The following is a 13,436-nucleotide window of genomic DNA, read 5'->3' on the forward strand; positions in this document are numbered from 1 at the left end:
TCTAATAATTAGTGATGTTGAGCAGCTTTTCATGTGCTTCTTGGCCATCTGTATGTCTTCTTTGGAGAATTGTCTATTTAGGTCTTCTGCCCATTTTTGGGTTGGGTTGTTTGTTTTTTAAATATTGAGCTGCATGAGCTATTTATATATTTTGGAGATTAATCCTTTGTCCCTTGATTTGTTTGCAAATATTTTCTCCCATTCTGAGTGTTGTCTTTTTGTCTTATCGTTTCCTTTGCTGTGCAAAAGCTCTGAAGTTTCATTAGGTCCCATTTGTTTATTTTTGTTTTTATTTTCATTACTCTAGGAGGTGGATCAAAAAAGATCTTGCTGTGATTTATGTCAAAGAGTGTTCTTCCTATGTTTTCCTCTAAGAGTTTTATAGTGTCCAGTCTTAACATTTAGGTCTCTAATGCGTTTTGAGTTTATTTTAAGTGTATGGTGTTAGGGAGTGTTCTAATTTCATTCTTTTACATGTAGCTGTCCAGTTTTCCCAGCACCACTTATTGAAGAGGCTGTCTTTTCTCCATTGTATATCCTTGCCTCCTTTGTCGTAGATTAGTTGACCATAGGTGCGTGGGTTTATCTCTGGGCTTTCTATCTTGTTCCATTGATCTATGTTTCTATTTTTGTGCCAGAACCATATTGCCTTCATTAGTGTAGCTTTGTAGTATAGTCTGAAATCAGGGAGTCTGATGCCTCCAGCTCCGTTATTTTCCCTCAAGACTGCTTTGTCTATTCGGGGTCTTTTGTGTCTCCATACAAATTTTAAGATTTTTTGTTCTAGTTCCATAAAATATGCCATTGGTAAGTTGACAGGGATTGCATTGAGTCTGTAGATTGCTTTGAGTAGTATAACCATTTTCACAATATTGATTCTTCCAATCCAAGAACATGGTATACCTCTCCATCTGTTGGTATCATCTTTAATTTCTTTCATCAGTGTCTTATAGTTTTCTGCATACAGGTCTTTTGTCTCCCTAGGTAGGTTTATTCCTAGGTATTTTATTCTTTTCGTTGCAATGGTAAATGGGAGTGTTTCCTTAATTTCTCTTTTAGATTTTTCATCATTAGTGTATAGGAATGCAAGACATTTCTGTGCATTAACTTTGTATCCTGCAACTTTACCAAATACATTGATTAGCTCTAGTAGTTTTCTGGTGGCATCTTTAGGATTCTCTATGTATAGTATCATGTCATCTGCAAACAGTGACAGTTTTACTTCTTCTTTTCCAATTTGTATTCCTTTTATTTCTTTTTCTTCTCTGATTGCCGTGGCTAGGACTTCCAAAACTATGTTGAATAATAGTGGTGAGAGTGGACATCCTTGTCTTGTTCCTGATCTTAGAGGAAATGCTTTCAGTTTTTCACCATTGAGAATGACGTTTGCTGTGGGTTTGTCATATATGGCCTTTATTATGTTGAGGTAGGTTCCCTCTATGCTCACTTTCTGGAGAGTTTTTATCATGAATGGATGTTGAATTTTGTCAAAAGTTTTTCTGCATCTATTGAGATGATCATATGGTTTTTCTTCTTCAATTTGTAAATATGGTGTATCACATTGATTGATTTGCGTATATTGAAGAAAAGTTGTATCTCTGGGATAAATCCCACTTCATCATGGTTTATGATCCTTTTAATGTGTTGTTGGATTCTGTTTGCTAGTGTTTTGTTGAGGATTTTTGCATCTATATTCATCAGTGATACTAGTCTGTAATTTTCTTTTTTTGTAGTATCTTTCTCTGGTTTTGGTATCAGGGTGATGGTGGCCTCATAAAATGAGTTTGGGAGTGTTCCTCCCTCCACAATTTTTTGGAACAGTTTGAGAAGGGTAGGTGTTAGCTCATCTCTAAATGTTTGATAGAATTCACCTGTGAAGCCATCTGGTCCTGGAATTCTGTTTGTTGGAAGGTTTTTAGTCACAGTTTCAATTTCATTACTTGTGATTGGTCTGTTCATATTTTCTGTTTCTTCCTGGTTCAGTCTTGGCAGGATATACCTTCTAAAAATTTTTCCATTTCTTCCAGGTTGTCCATTTTATTGGCATAGAGTTGCTTGTAGTAGTCTCTTAGGATGCTTTGTATATCTGTGGTGCCTGTTGTAACTTCTCCTTTTTCATTTCTAATTTTATTGATTTGAGTCCTCTCCCTCTTTTTCTTGATGAGTCTGGCTAATGGTTTATCAATTTTGTTTATCTTCTCAAAGAACCAGCTTTTAGTTTTATTGATCTTTGCTATTGTTTTCTTTGTTTCTATTTCATTTCTTCCTGCTCTGATCTTTCTGATTTCTTTCCTTCTGCTAACTTTGGGTTTTGTTTGTTCTTCTCTCTCTAGTTCCTTTAGGTGTAATGTTAGATTGTTTATTTGAGATTTTTCTTGTTTCTTGAGGTAGCTTTTATAGCTATAAACTTCCCTCTTAGAACTGCTCTTGCTGCATCCCATAGGTTTCAGATCATCATGTTTTCGTTGTCATTTGTCTCTAGGTATTTTTTTATTTCCTCTTTGATTTCTTCAGTGGTCTCCTGGTTATTTAGTAACGTATTGTTTAGCCTCCATGTGTTTGTTTTTTACGTTTTTTCCCCTGTAATTCATTTCTAATCTCATCGCGTTGTGGTCAGAAAAGATGCTTGATATGATTTCAATTTTCTTAAATTTACCGAGGCTTGATTTGTGACCCAAGATGTGATCTATCCTGGAGAATGGTCCGTGCGCACTTGAGAAGAAAGTGTAATCTGCTGTTTTTGGATGGAATGTCCTATAAATATCAATTAAATCTATCTGATCTATTGTGTCATTTAAAGCTTCTGTTTTCTTATTTATTTTCATTTTGGATGATCTGTCCATTGGTGTAAATGAGGTGTTAAAGTCCCCCACTATTTTTGTGTTACTGTCGATTTCCTCTTTTATAGCTGTTAGCAGTTGCCTAATGTATTGAGGTGCTCCTATGTTGGGTGCATATATATTTATAATTGTTATACCTTCTTCTTAAATTGATCCCTTGATCATTATGTAGTGTCCTTCCTTATCTCTTGTAACATTCTTTAAAGTCTATTTTATCTGTTATGAGCATTGTTACTCCAGCTTTCTTTTGATTTCCATTTGCATGGAATATATTTTTCCATACCCTCACTTTCAGTCTGTGTGTGTCCCTAAGTCTGAAGTGGGTCTCTTGTAGACAGCATATATATGGGTCTTGTTTTTGCATCCATTCAGCAAGCCTGTGTCTTCTGGTCGCAGCATTTAATCCATTTACATTTAAGGTAATTATCGATATGTATGTTCCTACGACCATTTTCTTAATCATTTTGGGTTTGTTTTTGTAGGTCCTTTTCTTCCCTTGTGTTTCCCACTTAGAGAAGTTCCTTTAGCATTTGTTGTAGAGCTGGTTTAGTGGTACTGAATTCTCTTAGCTTTTGCTTGTCTGTAAAGCTTTTGATTTCTCCATCGAATATGAATGAGATCCTTGCCGGGTAGAGTAATCTTCATTGTAGGTTCTTCCCTTTCATCACTGTAAGTATATCATGCCACTGCCTTCTGGCTTGTAGAGTTTCTGCTGAGAACTCAGCTGTTAACCTTATGGGAGTTCCCTTGTATGTTATTTGTCATTTTTCCCTTGCTGCTTTCAATAATTTTTCTTTGTCTTTAATTTTTGCCAATTTGATTACTATGTGTCTTGGCGTGTTTCTCCTTGGGTTTATTCTCTATGAGACTTGCTGCACTTCCTGGATTTGGGTGGCTATTTCCTTTCCCATGTTAGAGAAGTTTTTGACTATAATCTCTTCAAACATTTTCTCTGGTCCTTTCTCTCTCTCTTCTCCTTCTGGAACCCCTATAATGAGAATGTTGTTGTGTTTAATGTTGTCCCTGAGGCTGTCTTAGGCTGTTTTCATTTCTTTTCATTCTTTTTTCTTTACTCTGTTCCGCAGCAGTGAATTCCACCATTCTGTCTTCCAGGTCACTTATCCGTTCTTCTGCCTTAGTTATTCTGCTATTGATTCCTTCTAGTATAGTTTTCATTTCAGTTATTGTATTGTTCATCTCTGTTCGTTTGTTCTTTAATTCTTCTAGGTGTTTTTTAAACATTTCTTGCATCTTCTCAATCTTTGTCTCCATTCTTTTTCCGAGGTCCCGGATCATCTTCACTATCATTATTCTGAATTCTTTTTCTGGAAGGTTGCCTATCTCCACTTCATTTAGTTGTGTTTCTTCAGTTTTATCTTGTTCCTTCATCTGGTAACTAGCCCTCTGCCTTTTCATCTTGTCTATCTTTCTGTGAATGTGATTTTTGTTCCACAGGCTGCAGGACTGTAGTTCTTATTCATTCTGCTGTCTGCCCTCTGGTGGATGAGGCCATCTCAGAGGCTTGTGCAAGTTTCCTGATGGGAGGGACTGGTGGTGGGTAGAGCTTGTCTGTGTATTATATATACTTTTTTTTTTTTGCTCTTTTGCTTATGAACTTTGCAGTTGAGGTTCCCAACTACATAGCTTTGTGGAGAAGTAGCAGCAGCTTCTAGGGCTTGAGCTCCATACTTTATGGAGAAATTTGATTTTATGTGGGCATATGCTGCCAGATAGGGTACACCAGGTAATATTATTCTGGCCTCCAGTACTTATTGTTCTTCCCTGACATCATCAGCCAAAGGGAGGCACTCTCTTCTTCCCGAGCTCTGGTCCTACAATGAAACACGTCACCCAGTTGCAGTTGCCTGTTTGATGCCACGTGTATTTGCTCATGCATTACTCCAACCAAAGTCCCTATTGGTACCCTTTTACTTTCCCCTCTTCCTGGCTTCTACTTGTCTAATCAGGAAACTTTCTGATTTTTCTCCTACTTTTTTGTGTTGGTACTTTTCTGTTCACCCTTGCATACTTTCAAGTTACTATTTCTCTCTTTAGTACCATCAGAACTGCTTTCAGTTTCTCAGTAACTGCTTAATATCTGGTCTTCTAAGTAATCACCCTTTTGATTTGACAATAGGTAAATTCACTTAAAAACCCTCTTTAATATTTTTCCATGGTTTGTTTCTTAAAAGAAATACTGCATCATATGCTCAGTAGACCATTTTATAATCAGAAGGTCACAAGCTATATGTTCCAATTCACTAGAGATGATAAAACAATGAAGCTGAGGGGGGGGGGAGAGAGAGAAAGGGAAAGAGATTGGTCATGAATTTTCATTTTGTACTGAAGAAGTATTGGACATCAATCCTGACTCCATCACTTACTGGCTAAGTGACTTAGGCAAGTTAATGGTCTCAGACACACTCAGTATCTTCGTTTTTAAAAATGGAACTTCTACCTTACAAGGATGTTATAATGAATAAAGACTTTTTTTTAATAGTATACAGAACACTGCTGGCTGATAGCTTGATGAACTTTAGCTCTTTTGTCTATTTTTATGGCAAAAATAAAAGTAGAGAAAGGAAGTTTACAACAAAAATGATCAAATAAGACAGTTGAATAAATTAAACCCATAATTTATAACTGTATGTAAAAATCACAGTGGTATTAAATACAAAGTTTTAAGTAACCTCATTAAAAGGCACAGATTTAAGAAACAAAAATCTAATGATATGGTGCTTTAAGCATATAACAAAATGATACAGAAACATTAAAGCTGCCATGATGGGCAAAGATATACATGGTGACTTCTAAAAAAGAAAGAACAAGGTGGAAATATTAACATCACAGAAAGTGAAATTCAAAGAAAAAACATTAAACTATAAAAGAGTTCCATTTTATAATATCATTATAATATAACGATAAGAGGTATAACCCACAGTGAAGACAAAACTTCCATGATCTTTTAAGGCTACAAAATTCAGTTTCAAAATAAATGAAGCAAAAACATGGTAATACCATGAAATACATCCAGAGGCACAATGTTGGTGTCAAACTTATACATATTTTTTCAGTCTTTGACAGAAGAAATGAAGTGAAAGTCAACACCATTGCAAACGATTTGAGTGTATGATAAATAGAACAAGGACATGATGATGGAGTAGAAGGACTTGAGCTCACCTCCTCTCACAAAACACCAAAATTATAACTAACTGCTGAACAACCACTGACAAAAAAAAACTGGAACCTACCAAAAAGATATTCTACAACTAAAGACAAAAAAGAAGCCATAATGAGATGGTAGGAGGGGTGCTTTTTATAATATAATCAAATCCCATACCTGCTGGATGGGTGACCCACAAACTGGAAAATAATTATATGGCAGAGGTTCTCCCACAGAAGTGAAAGTTCTGAGCCCCCATCAGGCTTCCCAGCCTTGGGGTCTGGCATCAGGGGAGGAGCCCCCAGAGCATTCAGCTTTGAAGGCCAGTGGGACTTGAGTGCAGGAGCTCCACAGAACTGGGGGAAACAGAACTCCACTCTTGGAGGGTGCACACAATGTTTCACATGCACTGGAACCCAGGGCAAAGCAGTGACTCCATAGGAGCCTGAGCCAGACCTACCTACAGGTCTTGGAGGTGCTACTGGGGAGGTGAAGGTTGGCTATGGCCCACAGTGGGGGCAAGGACACTGGTCGTGGAGGCCCCAGGGAATATTACTCAGTATGAGATCTCCCACAGGTTGCCATTTTGGCACTGAGACCTGACCCCACCCAACAGCTTGCAGGCTCCAATGCTGGGGTGCCCCAGGTGAAACAACCAACAGAGTGTGAACAGTGCCACACCCTTTACAGCCTGCGTGAAGTTTTCCTGATCCCACAGCTACCTCTAGACATGCAACCTGACATGGCCCTGCCTACCAGAGGGACATGAACCAGCCCCACCCGCCAGTGGGCAGACACCAGTCCCTCCCACCAGGAAACCTGAACAAGCCCCTGGACCAACCTCACCCACCAGGAGGCAGGCACCAGAAGCAAGAAGAACTACAATCCTGCAGCCTGCAGAATGGAGCCTACAAACAGTTAAACAAAACGAGATGGCAGAGAAATATTTTCTACATGAAGGAACAAGATAAAAACCCAGAAGAGCTAATAAGTGAAGTTGAGATAGGAAATCTGCCTGAAAATGAATTCAGAATAATGATAGTGAAGATGATCCAAGATATTGGAAAAAGAACAGAAGCACAGACCAGAAGATACAAGAAATGTTTTTTTGGTCACACTGCACAGCTTCTGGGATCTTTGTTCCCTGACCAAGGATTGAATCCAGGCCCTCAGCAGTGAAAACATGGAGTCCTAACCACTGGTCTGCCAGGGAATTCCCCACAAGAAATGTTTAACAAAGAGCTACAAGATTTAAAGAACAAACCAAGAGTTGAACAATACAATAACTGGAATGAAAAATACACTAGAAGGAAACAACGGCAGAATGAATGAGGCCTAAGAATGAATAAGTGAGCTGGAAGATAGAATGGTGGAAACCACTGCTGTAGAACAGAATAAAGAAAAAAGACTGAAAAGAAATTAGGCCAGTCTAAGAGACCTCTGGAATAACACTGAATGCACTAACATTCACATTATAGGGGTCCAATAAGGAGAAGAGACAGAGAAAGGGCCTTAGAAAATATTTGAAGAGATAATAACTGAAAACTCCCCTAACATGAGAAAGGAAACACTCACTCAAGTCCAGGAAGTGCAGAGAGCCCCATACAGGAAAAAGTCAAGGAGGAACTTGCCGAGACATTTATTAATCAAAAATTAAAGACAAAGAGAAAATGTTAAAAGCAACAAGAGAAAAGCAAAAAATAACATACAAGGGAACCCCCATATGGTTATCAGCTGATTTTTCAGCAGAAACTCTGCAGCCAGAAGGGAGTGGCATGGTATATTTAAAGTGATGAAAGGGAGAGACCTACAACCAAGAATACTCTATCCAGCAAGGCTGTCATTCAGATTTGATGGAGAAATTAAAAGCTTTACAGAAGAGGATAGCTAAGGGAATTCAGCACCACCAAACCAGCTTTACAACAAATGCTAAAGGAACTTCTCTAGGTGGAAAAGAAAAGCACAGAACTAGAAACAAGAAAATTATGAATTTGGAAAAGCTCACTGGTAAAAGTGAAAATACAGGAAAGGTAGGATATCATCTGCAAACAAATATGGCATCAAAACTAACAATCATGAGATAAGGAGAGTACAAATGCAGGATATTGGAAATACATATGGAATTAAGAAACCAGGAACTTAAAACAATATTGTTTATATATAGACTGCTATATCAAAACTTCATGGTAACCACAAAGCAAAAATCTACAATAGATACGTACACAAAAAATAAAAAGCAATCCAAACACAACACTAAAGATAGTCATCAAATCACAAGAGAAGAAAAGTGGAAGGGGAAAAAAAAGACCTACAAAAACAACTTCAAAACAATCAACAAAATGACCATAAGAACATACATATCAATAATTACCTTAAACGCAAATGGATTAACTGCTCCAACCAAAAGACACAGACTGGCTGAATGGATACAAAAACAAGACCTGTATATATGCTGTCTACAAGAGACCCACTTCAGATCTAGGGACACACACAGACTGAAAGTGAGAGTATGGAAAAAGATATTCCATGCAAATCAAAATCAAAATAAAGCTGGAGTAGCAATAGTCATATCAGACAAAATAGACTTTAAAATAAAGACTGTTACAAGAGACAAATAGGACAGTACATAATGGTCAAGGGATCAATACAAGTAGAAGATACAATACTTGTAAATATATATGCAGCCAACATAGGAGTAACTCATATGTAAATCAAATGCTTACAGCTATGAAAGGAGAACTTGACAGTAACACAATAATAGCGGGGAACTTTAACACCCCACTTACATCAAAGGACAGACTCCTGAAAAAAATCAATAAGGAAACTCAGGCCCTAAATGATACAATAGACCAGATGGACTTAATTGATATCTATAGAACACTCCATCCGAAAGCAGGAGAATACACATTCTTCTCAAGTGCACATGGAACATTCTCCAGGATAGATCACATGCTGGGACACAAAGCAAACCTTGGTAAATGTAAGAAAACTGAAATCATATCAAGAATCTTTTCTGACCACAATGCTATGAGATTAGAAGTCAACTACAAGAAAAAAAAAACTGTAAAAAACACAAACACGTAGAGGCTATACTATATGTTACTAAAGAATCAATGGATCACTGAAGAAATCAAAGAGGAAATAAAAAATACCTAGAGACAAATGAGAATGAAAACACGACAATCCAAAACCTATGGATGCACCAAAAGCAGTACTAAGGGGGAAGTTTTTAGTGGTACAATCTTGCCTCAGGAAACAAGAAAAATCTCAAATAAACAACCTAAGCTTACACCTAAAACAGCTAGAGAAAGCAAAACCCGAAATTAGTAGAATAAAGTCAGAAGAGAAATATATGAAATAGAGAAGAAAACAATAGAAAGATCAATCAAACTAAAAGCTGGTTCTTTGAAAAGATAAAAAGATTGATAAACGTTTAGGCAGACTCATCAGGAAAAAGAGGGAGAGGGATCAGATCAATAAAATTAGAAACAAAAAAGGAGAAGTTACAGCTGACATCACAGAAATACAAAGGATCATAAGAGACTACTACAAGCAACTATATGCCAATAAAATGAACAACCTAGAAGAAATGGACAAATTCTTAGAAATGTACAATCTCCTAACACTGAGCAGGAATCAATAGAAAATATGAACAGACCAATCACAAGTAAATGCTGAAATTAAAACTGTGATTTAAAAACTCCCACCAAACTAAAGTCCAGAACCAGATGACTTCATAGGCAAATTCTATCAAACATTTCGAGAAGAGTTAAACCTATCCTTTTGAAACTATTCCAAAAAATTGCAGAGGAAGGAATACTCCCAAGCTCATTGTACAAGGTCACCATCACCCTGATACCAAAACCAGACAAAGATACCACAAGAAACTAAGATTACTGGCCAATACCACTGAGGAACATAGACACACAAATCCTCAACAAAATACTAGCAAACCGAACCTAATGATACATTAAAAGGATCATGCACCATGGTCAAGAGGGATTTATCCCAAGGATGCAAGGATTCTTCAATATCCACAAATCAATCAGTGTGATACACATTAACAAACTGAAGAATAAAAACCATACAGTCATCTAAACAGATGCAGAAACAGCTTTTGATAAAATTCAACACCCATTTATGATAAAAACTCTCCAGAAACTGGAGAGGGAACAAACCTCAATATAATAAAGATCATATATGACAAACCTACAGCTAACATCATACTCAACAGTCAAAGGCTGAAAGCATTTCCTCTAAGATCAGGAAAAAGACAAGGATGTCCACTCCCACAACTTTTATTCAACATAGTTTTGGAAGTCCTAGCCATGGCAATCAGAGAGGAAAAAGAAATAAAAGGAATCCCAATTAATTCAAAATTTTAAAAATACCATCTACGATAGTACCAAAAATAAGTGAAGTACTTAGGTATTAACCTACAAAACTTGTGCAGAATGTATATGCTAAAAACTACAAAAGATTGATGAGAAAAACCAAAGATCTTAAAAAATGCAGAGACATACACTATTAATGAATTGGAAGATTCAGCATTGTTAAGAAGTCAATTCTTGGGCTTCCCTGATGGCACAGTGGTTGAGAGTCCGCCTGCCAATGCAGGGGACACAGGTTTGTGCCCCGGTCTGGGAAGATCCCACAAGCCGCGGAGTGGCTGGGCCCGTGAGCCATGGCCACTGAGCCTGCACGTCCGGAGCCTGTGCTCCGCAACGGGAGAGGCCACAACAGTGAGAGGCCCGCGTACCACAAGAACAAACAAACAAAAATTTTATATGAAAAGTCAAGGGAACCAGAATAGCTTAAAAATACACAAACAGAAAAATTAGAAAAAGAACAGAGTTGAAGATCTCATACTACCTAATTTCAAGACTTATAGACAGTATGATAATGTCAAAAGGATAGGAATATAGATCAATGAAACAGACTTGAGAGTCCAGAAATAAACCATTTTATTTATGGTCAGTGGATTTTTGATAAAGCTACAAAACAGTTCAACAGAGAAATTACAGTATTTTTTAAGAAATGTGCTAGAACATTTGGACATTTAGAAGCAAATAATATATGTATTATATATGTGTGTATGTGTGTGTGTGTGTGTATATATATATATATATATATATACACATACATTTGTATGTATACATAGATAAGAAAGACCTTGACCAATACCCTACACCTTATGCAAAATCAACTCACAGACCTAAATGTAAAATCTAAAACTAATAAAATTCTAGGTGAAAAAACTGTCACTGTTTGCAGATGACATGATACTATACATAGAAAATCCTAAAGATGCTACCAGAAAACTATTAGACCTCATCAATGAATTCGGTAAAGTTGCAGGATACAAAATTAATACACAGAAATCTGTTGCATGTCCATACACTAACAACAAAAGATCAGAAAGAGCAATTAAGGAAACAGTCCCATTTACCATCATATCAAAAAGAATAAAATACCTAGGAATAAACCTATCTAAGGAAACAAAAGACCTGTACTCTATAAACTATAAGATGCTAATGAAAGAAATCAAAGATGACAAAAACAGATGGAAAGATATATTATGTTCTTGAATTGGAAGAATAAATATCAAAATGACTATACTACCCAAGGCAATCTACAGATTCAGTGCAATCCCTATCACATTGCCAATGGCATTTTTCACAGAACTGGAACAAAAAAATTTTTTAATTTGTATGGAAACACAAAAGATTCTGTATATTCAAAGCAATCCTGAGAAACAAAGTGGAGCTGGAGGAATCAGGCTTCCTGACTTCAGAGTATAATACAAGTCTACACTAATCAAAACAGTATGGTACTGGCACAAAAACAGAAATATAGATCAATGGAACAGGATAGAAAGCCCAGAAATAAACCCATGCACATATGGTCAATTAATCTATGACAAAAGAGGCAAGAATATACAATGGAGAAAAGACAATCCTTTAATAAGTGGTGCTGGGAAAACTGGACAGCTACATGTAAAAGAATGAAATTAGAACATTCTCTAACACTGTACACAAAAATAAACTCAAAAGGAATTAAAGACCTAAATGTAAGACTGGATACTATAAAACTCCTAGAGAAAAACAAAGAAAGAACACTTTTGACATAAATTGCAGCAATATCTTTTCCAGTCTGTCTCCTAGAGTAATGGAAATAAAAACAAAAATAAACAAATGGGACCTAATTAAACTCAAACGCTTTTGCACAGCAAAGGAAACCATAAACCAAACAAAAAGACAATCCATGGAATGGGAGAAAATATTTGCAATTGAAGTGACTGATGAGGGATTAATCTCCAAAATATACAAGCAGCTCATGAGCTTAATATCAAAAAAACAAATGACCCATTCAAAAAATGGGCAGAAGGTCTAAACAAACATTTCTCCAAAGAAGACATACATATGGCCAAAAGGCACATGAAAAGATGCTCAGTGTCACTAATTAATTAGAGAAATGCAAATCAAAACTGCAATGAGGTATCACCTCACACTGGTCAGAATGGTCATCATCAAAAAATTCTACAAACAATAAATGCTGGAGAGGGTGTGGAGAAAGAACCCTCCTACACTGTTGGTGGGAATGTAAATTGGTACAGCCACTAAGGAGAACAGTATGGAGGGTCCTTAAAAAACTAAAAATAGAACTATCATATGAACCAGCAATCCCACTTCTTGGCATATATCTGGAAAAAAATGTAATTCAAAAAGATACATGCACTATTTACAACAGCCAAGACATGCAGAAACCTAAATGCCCATTGACAGAGGAATGGATAAAGAACATGTGGTACCTATATACAATGGAATATTACTCAGCTATAAAAAAGAATGAAATAATGCCATTTGTAGCAATATGCATAGACCTAGAGATTATCATACTAAGTGAAGTAAGTCAGACACAGAAAGACAAATATCATATGATATCACATGTGGAGTCTAAAACAATGACACAAATGAACTTATTTACAAAACAGACACAGACTCACCAGACTTCAAAAACAAATTTATGGTTACCAAAGGGGAAAGGTCAGTAGGAGGGATAAATTAGGAGTTTGGGATTAACATATACACACTACGATATATAAAATAATCAACAAGGACCTACTGTATAGCACAGGGACCTCTACTCAATATTCTGTAATAACCTACATAGGAAAAGAATCTGAAAAAGAGTGGATATATGTATATGTATAATTGTATCACTTTGCTGTATACCTGAAACTAATACAACATTGTAAATCAACTATACTCCAATATAAAAAATTAAATTGAGAAAAATAACTAAGTTACGAAAATCTAGATACTGAAACCTAAATATCAATCACTTTTAATTATAAATATATGTTAACACTTCTCAAATACATGTTAATTTAATGGTTTATGAAATGGTGTATCAATTAATAGGTTTTTTCA

The sequence above is a fragment of the Grampus griseus genome (genome assembly GCF_964374135.1).
Source record: "Grampus griseus genome assembly, chromosome: 11".
NCBI classification, from domain to species: domain Eukaryota; kingdom Metazoa; phylum Chordata; class Mammalia; order Artiodactyla; family Delphinidae; genus Grampus; species Grampus griseus.